Genomic DNA, 9,435 nt, shown 5'->3' with positions numbered 1-9,435 from the left:
TTTTATAAAATTCAGCGGGGAACCCATCGGGACCAGGGGACTTTCCAGACTGTAAGGATGTGATTGATGATATAACCTCATCCGCAGTGAGCGGTGCATCAATTTCTGCTGCTGTTGAGGTTGTAATTGTAGGGGTATCCAATTTGTTAAGAAACTGGTTCATATCTATAAAATTAGAGGGGACCTCTGATGTATACAGAGAACTGTAAAATGACTTAAAAATTGAGTTGATTTCCTTTGGATCAGAAGTCAAAGTTCCCGATTCATTTTTAATTTGCAAAATTTGGCGAGATGCCGATTGGTGACGTAGCTGGTGGGCTAGCAGACGAGAGGCTTTATCGCCATGTTCATAATAGTTGCCACGGGACCGTAATAACAATTGCTCTGTATCATGGGTCGACAGGAGACTGAACTCAGATTGTAGGTTAAGACGCTTCTTATATATTTCAGGTGAGGGAGTTTGAGCGTGTTGCCGGTCTAGAGCTTGAATTTTGGCAGAAAGTTCATTTTGCTTAGCTTTCTTTGATTTAGATAGGTGAAATGAATAGGAAATAATTTGGCCCCTGAGGTATGCTTTAAGTGTTTCCCAAAGTAGAGACTTAGAGATGTCCTCAGACTCATTCGTAGTTAAGAAATTATCAATTGCAGATGAGATATAGTCACAGAAAGCTGAATCAGACAAGAGTAGAGAGTTCAACCTCCATGGATGCTGAGGTCTATAGCCTGGAGACAAAGCCATATCCAGGACCAAAGGAGCATGATCAGATATAACAATCGGAAAATATTCAGAGTTGCAAACTTTAGAAGCCATGGAGCCATTTATAAAAAAGTAGTCGATGCGAGAATATGTGTGATGGACATTTGGAAAAAAGGAATATTCTCTGGCTTGGGGATTAAAAAACCTCCAAGGATCAATGTATCCATTTTGGGTCATAAAATGTGAGAAAGCCTTGGACATAGACAAATCTGCCACTGGCTCTAAAGCACCATCTGCTAAAGCTGGGTCAATAACGCAGTTTAAGTCACCTCCGAAGATCAGGAGGTGCGTATTTAAGTCAGGAATCATCCTCAAAAGATTATTAGCAAACAGAGCGTTGTCAAAGTTTGGGGCATAGACGTTCACTAAAACAACTGGGTTATTCATGAGGGTCCCTACAACAATTAGATATCGTCCATTTTTGTCAGCAATCAATTTAGTGAAAGAAAAATGTATTTTATTCCTAATTAAGATTGATACTAGAGCCAGAGGAGTGGCAAAGTTTGAGTGAAACATATGACCTATCCATGGAGGTTTAAGTCTTCTATGATCTTTGACTCGCAAATGAGTCTCCTGGAGAAAAAAAACATCAATGCAGATGTAGCCTAAGTGACTGAGAACCCGAGATCTCTCTACCGGACCGTTCCAGCCTTTAACATTCCAAGACAAAAATCTAATAGTACTATTGTTAGTGCTATAACTAGCCATATATATGTTTTACTGAAATCTGGTGACAATGACAAGATGACTGTACATGGGAGGGGACAAGAGAGAACAAAACAAAAAAAAAAAAAAACAAAAAAAAAGAAAGAAAAAAACAAAACAAAAAAAACAAAACAAACCCACATACAACCAAAGCAAACAAACACAGGAACAATAACATTCCCCCATTCCCCCACCCCACCCACCCGGTCCCATTTCTGAACTAAGGTGACCGCAGTGTATTCCCAACAACTTCAACCTCCTAGCCCAAACTCCTGCTACATAGAAACTCCATACAACCTTAACTTTGAAGTACTAAGTGTATATCCCAATATGAATCAAACCTTCTAGGGATCAGTGAACATTAATTCAAAATATTACAAAAGAAACATAAGAACCAGGTGTTAAAACGGTGACAACTAGTATACCATGAAATAACAGAAATACAGTGCTTGCCTGCCTTCTCTGTAATCGTCCGATTGCCTGTAAGTCAACAAGGATTCAAGTCACTTTACTCGTAGCTGTCAGTCACTGTGGCCTTTGAGCTTCAGCCTCATTCCTCAAGCCCTGCACGAAACTATCGGCTTCTGAAGCAGACGTAAACCACTTCTTCTCCCCTGTGGGCAGAACAATGCGCAGTTTAGCCGGGAAGAGGAGTGCAGGCTTAAATCCCCGCTTATAAAGTTCAGACATTGCGTCTTTAAACTCAGCTCGGTTCTTCACCACCTCCGGGGTGGATTTCGGAACTGGACTCCGGTGCGCCCTGTCCAGCTCGGGCAGTGAGGGAAGCACCTGCGCTCCGAAAACATCGACGAGGAGCTGAGAAAAGAAAGCTGTCGGGCGTGGGCCTTCAATGTCCTCAGCTAATCCCCACAAGTCGTATATTCTGCCTTCTGGTGCGACCTTCCAAGTCTGCCACCTTGGATTTTAGCCAGTTGTTGTCTTTGCGAAGCGTAGAGCATTCGGACTCCAATTGGTCCAGACGTTGGTCAAATTCAGTGTATGTCGAGTCCAAAGAATTAATGCGTTGACCGTGGTCCTGCACTGCAGACTGCACATTGAGGACTTGTCCTCTAAGTTAGACAAAGGATGACTTAAAGTCCGCTAGCAATGCAGCTCTATGCTCCTCGAGCATTAAGCTAATCTCGGCTGCAGTGACAGGTGCCGCAGGTGTCGAGGTTTCTCGGTCTTGGTCTTGTTTCCCCTTTGACTTCGACATTCTTTAAGTCTTCGGTAGTCGACAAAGGCAAAAGACATCCAAAACTGGGAATCAAAATCTCAAAGAAGTAGGTTCGTTAGGTAAATGCTGAGCCGTGTAGCGCAGCGGACCTAAAACACGTCTACCCAGTAAACGCCATTACCGCTATTGTACTTAAATTTGTAAGACTTGGTTCAAACTGCATGATCAAAGACATTCTTCTGTGCCTATTCTCCTCCCTGGCCTGTTGAATGGTGGGGGAGGCTACAGTGTTTAACTGAAGGCACATCCTATGTGAAGGTTCTGTGTCCTTATTTAGTAAGGATGTTTACTTCTTGCCATTTATGGCCTCACCTGTGCTTGTGTGTGGTGGATTGTTAAAGGGGTTAAGCCATATACGGGGTCAGGGGAGATGACCCTTTGTGATCAGCAGGAAGTCACAAAAACACACACGCTCATGCATGCGTACACACACAAACACACACAGTTCCTTAGTTTTATGACCCACCCGAGGGTCTTTACAATGGGTGTTTGTGAAACTGTTTGTCACTGAATAAAAGGCGGCAAGGGGACACTGGGAGTCGAAGTTGGCTGGGAAACAGGTGAGGAGCGTTCAGCTCCAAGAGACTGGTTCCGACCAGGCTTCCCTTGCGCCGCAAGTTAAAACCGGTAGGAACAAGGAAAGCAGTTCTAAAGAGCAACAACATGGCAGTCCAAGAGACAACAGCAGTGTCCTGAGCAGAGAGGTCCAGCACCAGTATGGGTAAACTGCATCAGAGAGAAGAAAAATGCCATCATCAAGATTGGATGCGTTTCCAGCAAGCTGCAACTTCACTGTGTGTGAAGGACTTTTGAGGAGACTGTCTGAGTTTGAAATTTGCCACGTTTTGAGTGAAATGGCAATGAAAGAGACAGTGGGGGATTGCACAGAACAAAGCTGAAGAGGAGAACTGCCACTGGACTGCTGGGGGAGAGGAGACCACAGAGTGGAAGAAGGAGCAAGTGAGGACACAGAGGAATGCTGTTATTTAGTGTGGGAAATCAAATTTGGGTTGGCAAACCTGGGAAAAAGGAAAACTGACTGCTTTAAGTGGGAAAATTGAGAAAGTGTCTTGGAGTACCACAAAATGAGAAATGTACAGAAAATAACACACAAACTGAAAATGCATTAACCCTACTAACACATACAATGAAGCTCATGAAGACCAGACAGCATGTTAAGCATGTGTTTCTGTTTATCATCTTATCCAGTTCACTTAGTGAGATGAAAAGTGATAGACCAGTGGACTAGTATTATAGTAGGAAAGATGATGTAACTATAGCAGGGGAAAACAGAATGCTGATGAGGGGTCTGAATGAGTGAGCTAATAGATTGTTGAGTTTCTTGTTTCTGATGTGTGGAGGTTTTAACATGGTGCACATCTGGTTACATGGGAAGAAACTCATTATCTAATAAGACATTAGGGTTATGTTGTGTGGTGTGAGGTGTGTGGCTGACGGATGAATGTTTTGGGGATTAATCTGGCTGATATATTTTTCTTTTGTTGTAAAGTTGAACCTGCCAATTAGGTTTGGTATGATTTACCCTTCTGAGATGAAGAGTATGTGTCAAGACTTAACTAGCCCTTTTTTAATTTTTACTTTCACAGTGCACTGAAAGTTTTGTTTTGATAATCTCTGCATGATTAGAACGATTAGATCTGCATGATTAGATTGAAAGCCCTACACAACATGTTGTCGGGAAAACGATTGCAAGTGAGCTTCTCCACATTAAATGGACTCCAGGGAAAGTCACTTATTTGGGACACAATCAGATAGTGAGTCCCTGTCTAAAAGGATTCAGCAAGGTAAATCCAGTCTAAATTCTTTTCTCTTTTTTTTGGAAATGGCGTCATATTGCTGGCATGCTGGCAGTGGGAACTAAATGCGATGAGAGTTTCCACTATCAGCAATGAATAATTAATTAGAAATGGGGAACTGACTGGACTGGTAAAAGCTGACCGACTTGATACCGGTATGTAATGTTGGACCTACCTCTACCCAGATGTGACAACAGGGTGGATGTATGTATGTATGTGTGTTTCTTTGTTTGCAGGAGCAGGAGGATGACAGAGACCAGAGGGGGAGACTTTAGGGTCACAAGTGTGTGTGGGTCCAGCAGATTTAACCTTTAACTGCTACTTTTCTGGGTTACTGGTTTTTGCGTGAAGGAAACTGTTTACTGGCTATGTGTTGATTGTGCTATCACACTGTGTTGTTGAGAAAATGTTGAATGTTACAGTGGGGAGAATGAGCATACAATGTGAAACATATCCTTAAAATCAGTATTACTCCTTTTACAGCAGCAGATTGTTAACTCTATGACCTTTTACAGCACCTCTGGAACCTGTTGACCTAGGCCTGACCTCCAGAACGCTCCACTGCTAATGTTTTGTTTCTTTCTAAGAGTGCTTCTAAAGGATTCAGCACACACACAAACAGACAAGTGACAAAAAAGCAAGATGTGCAATGATTATCAAATATTTTAATGTTGGGCTCATTATCATACCACTATTGACCTCATAGGGATAAAATAAGTGAGTGACAATACTTCAGGAAAGTCACCGATTACAGTAAATTGGAATAAATACATGGGATGATCCGTGATTTGGGGCAAATTATGGCAACAGTAGTGGTTTAATGATTTGGGAAGAAACACTGCATTTGACACTTGTCTCTGTGATGCTGAGTGCTTTATTGCTCTAATGAGCTACAGTTGTTTGCAAATGTGAAGTTAAAACTAACTTACAGGATATCTTCTAGAGTACAGGCTTCAGGCGGAGCTAGGAGTTAAACAGATGTAACATGAAAACCACTGGCTAATTCTAATACAGGGTTACAGGCTTGGAGTAGAGCTACTCCAAGGGAGGAGTCCTGAGGAATTTTTAAGAGAGAATGTGCAACTTTCTTGTGCATCTCTAATTGTGTGAAGTTGACACATGGCAAGAGCCATGTGGAAAAAGAGGGTTTTCTGGGCAGTTTCATTTTTTAAATTGCAGGCGTCGTGACCAAAGTGATGGAAGAAGAGACTGGGATGCAGATGCAGACTGAGACCAGGAGAGAGGCTTCAAGAGGATCAGTGAGGAGCAGAGAACACTTCCAGCACAGCTGACAACCGACAGAGGGCTGGGCTTCCTAGAGATCATCGAGAGGAGATTGTGGACAACAGCAAAATCCAAAATTAAGTGGAAGACATTCTATGTTGACGTTGAGGAAGACGACTAGGGTGTAAGACTTGCTCTACCCTAAAACCTTCAGTGGCACTGGAATGAAAATTGAGGGATGAAGGGAGTGTGCCAAGCTCCAACTGACGGCCCAGAACGAGTTCAGTGATGGAATTATGGTTCTGTAAACAGCACGGACACCAGAATCTATGACTGTGGCCTGGGAATGACTGACAACAATTTCCCATGAAGACCACCTAAAGCTGTGTCACTTTGCCATGCAGAGTTTGATACTCTGAAGAGGGTCTTTCCTTTTTGTCATTGTTGTTGTAATTTGCATCATGAGCACTTCTACAAGACTGCTGAATTTTTGAGCCATGGGCACGGCCATGACTCAGCAAGAGGGATCATGACCACAGTAAAACAACTAAATTCAATTTCTTTTCAAAATAAATTTCTGCAGAGATGAAAGGAAAGTAGAGGAGTCATAAGTGCAGATAATCCGCCAGGTGACTGAAGTGAGAAGATTTGGGGGTTGATAGAGGCCATAAAAAGGAAGTGCTGGCCTAGCCCACAGTGAGGGGCTGCTGGCCAGGCCTAAATCTTTGAAGACAGCTGAAAGCAAACCTGGATAAACAACAAAACCAACTGCTATGTTTGTATGCCCTGTCTACATACATCTGGACTCTAGCCATCATTGTCTGAATGGCCAAACAACTGGAAGAGACATTTATGAAGCACTGCAGAACTCAACCACTCTGCAGAGAAATATGTGATTTACACACTGGGAGGAGATGCACCACAAAGCTGGATAGCTTGGTTGATGTCTGGATTGTGGTGGCATATTCTTTTGAAAATGTTAATTCCTGTTCATTGACTGTTAACATTGGTTTGCTTACTTGTATGATGCAGTTTACTGTGTGTGACATCAATGAGAAATAGGATAACTTAACACATTAACTGTGTACAATATGGGGTGAAAACGGGACAGAAGCTTTGTGTAAATGATGCATGGTTGAAAATGTATAGTACAAAACGACAAACAGGAGGGACTGTTAGGTTGATTTGGATAATGTTGTCATTATTGTACTTAAATTTGTAAGCCTTGGTTCAAACTGCCTGATCAAAGACATTCTTTGGGGTTAAGCCATATACAGGGTGAGGGGAGATGACCCTTTGTACACACACACACACACACACACACACACACACACACACACACACACACACACACACCACAGAGTCGAAGTTGGCTGGGAAACAGGTGAGGAGCGTTCAGCTCCAAGAGCCTGGTTCTGACCAGGCTTCCCTTGCGCCGCAAGTTAAAAGTGGTTGCTCTGTTTGTCTTGCTTTGTTCACAGGTGATAAGTCTCTTAACCAGCGGGGACTGCAAGCACAGACGCAATAAATCTGACGTCACACAGAGCTGTGTACAGTCTATCAGGGTTCATACACCTTTTTCAGGGTCAAAAGTCAAGCACTTTTGAAGCACTTTCAAGGTCAATTTTCAAGCTTTTCCAGCACGTTTACCCCCCAAAAAAAGAAGAATGCATGTTTCAATTCACATCACCTCAGTAAGACCACGTAAAAATTAAAACAAATCATCCTAGGTGAACTTAAACACCTTTGTTCCCCTTTAGTTAAAACAGAAAAACGCACCACACACAAATACTGCAAATGGAAAAAGTCGCCCTATATACATATAGTGTATAAACTCTAAACACACATTTCACTTAAAAATTAAGATGTGCAAATGTGAACAACTCAACTTGTTAGAGATATTCATCTCCTGTTGAAAAAAAGAAAACCGAAATTAATAAGTCTTCTCATCAGATATTGATGCTTCTTTCCTGTATGACACAAAAAAAATAGGAGACCGATGTTTGTTTGTTTTTTAAGTTAATTCCCAATAAAACGGTTTTATTGCTAACTACATTGCTGTCTGTATTATTGCTGAAGTCCTAAATGATCACCTTTAAAGTGTTTGTGCTAATAACATCATGTACAGTCAGACAGGCATGGAGAACAGCACTGACTGGGAGGCTTTGGTTAGATCACATTGTTCAATTCAACATATAAGACTTTAAGAATGCACAAGCATCTACTTAAAATTTAATTTATCATCTGTGATATTATTATGTACAATTCCAATGTATTTTGTTCATCTCCCTTAAATAAACAGGCAGCCTTAAAGTATGAAATTTTCATATACAAAAACACAAATGTGTGTACTGTCTCAGTGGCTGATAGTGCCCCACAGGCCTCAGTGTGAGCTTGAAGACATTTATAATGTGTAAGTAATTTAATGTGTAGGTGCTGACGATAAACACATTTTGAATGAAAGCCGGGGAACTTTGGTAGCACAGAAACAAGTGTTTTGCACCTGGAGACAGCGTTTACACTGAAATCTGCCTTTGGTGGCTTTTTTGCAGCAAATGTGACATTCACTAGTAGACCTGACACGCAAAACAAAACGACTACACTACACACTAACTACACAAGACAACACCCTAACCTGAGACTCCAAACACAGTAAACGTCACAAATCTCTCACATGTGAAAACTCACTCTCTCCCTTTCTTTCACTCTCTCACTGGCGTCACTCCTAAAACTTCCCCCTCTTCCTAAACAACCAAATGCCACATGCTGCCATAGATTTTTTTTTTGATTGTTTGACATGGTACACTTTAACATTAATAGGGAAGGGAAGGGGTGTTTTTTCTTTTTTGCTCACAAGCAGAGAGTGTTTGCTGTCCTTAGAAAATGCCGTTTTTACATCTCTTCCCATAGTAAATGCCTCTGTTTTATTGAGAAAAAAACATCGCGTGTACTTTTGATCATAACTCTGGTTTTACGTGGCCCATCAACACAATTTAAAAACTAGTATATAGGTTGAAGTCAGTACTTTTGACAAAAGTTGAAATGAGACTCTGGGTCCGTCGACCCCATGACATTACTGCTTCGGCTATGTAATGTTAGCTAACTTCACAGCATTTTCCAAAATATCTCCATGCCATAAGTAACTGCTTTAATAGCACTGCCGTATTGCATCACACTCAGTGCATTTCAATCATTTATCCCGCGAGTCTGAAAGCTAGCAAAATAATAATCATAATTTTAAAAATGGTGTGTATCATACACGTACTGGAAAAATTATTTACTAGGACTCACCTATCATGCGACTGGAGAGCGCAAACTCTGCCATTGTCATTTTCTATCAAACACTCATTAAAACAGCAACCTACAGGTATGTTAGCGCACTCATCCCTGACTGTCCGAGGGAGGGGCGGGGTCACACGTTGAAACAGACAGAGGCGCAAAGCAGCCCAGGCGGGGAAATTTTGCTTTTACATTTTGCGACTCATTTTATTTCTCTATCTGATAAGAAAACTATTCAGATAGTTATTTGTGGTGAATGAAATACAGTTACACTTTTAAGCACTTTTAAGCACCACATCTGAAATTCAAGCACTTTTCAAACCTTGAAAAGACAATATTAAAATTCAAGCATTTTCAAGGATTTTAAGCACCCATACGAACCCTGAGTCTATGTGACAGCAGATATTTAATGTCTG

At 41.5% G+C, this 9,435-nt stretch overlaps 1 protein-coding gene across 1 annotated transcript in view; it reads right to left on the bottom strand.

Moving 5' to 3' along the window:
- The window catches only part of LOC120436496, a 69,702-nt gene that overhangs the window by 19,096 nt on the left and 41,171 nt on the right, over nt 1–9,435 (bottom strand). The gene's annotated exons all lie outside the window — the stretch shown is intronic.

Source organism: Oreochromis aureus, linkage group 23, assembly GCF_013358895.1.
Source record: "Oreochromis aureus strain Israel breed Guangdong linkage group 23, ZZ_aureus, whole genome shotgun sequence".
NCBI lineage: Eukaryota > Metazoa > Chordata > Actinopteri > Cichliformes > Cichlidae > Oreochromis > Oreochromis aureus.
The sequence above is the reverse complement of the archived record's forward strand: the minus strand, read 5'-3'. Positions and strand labels throughout refer to the sequence as shown.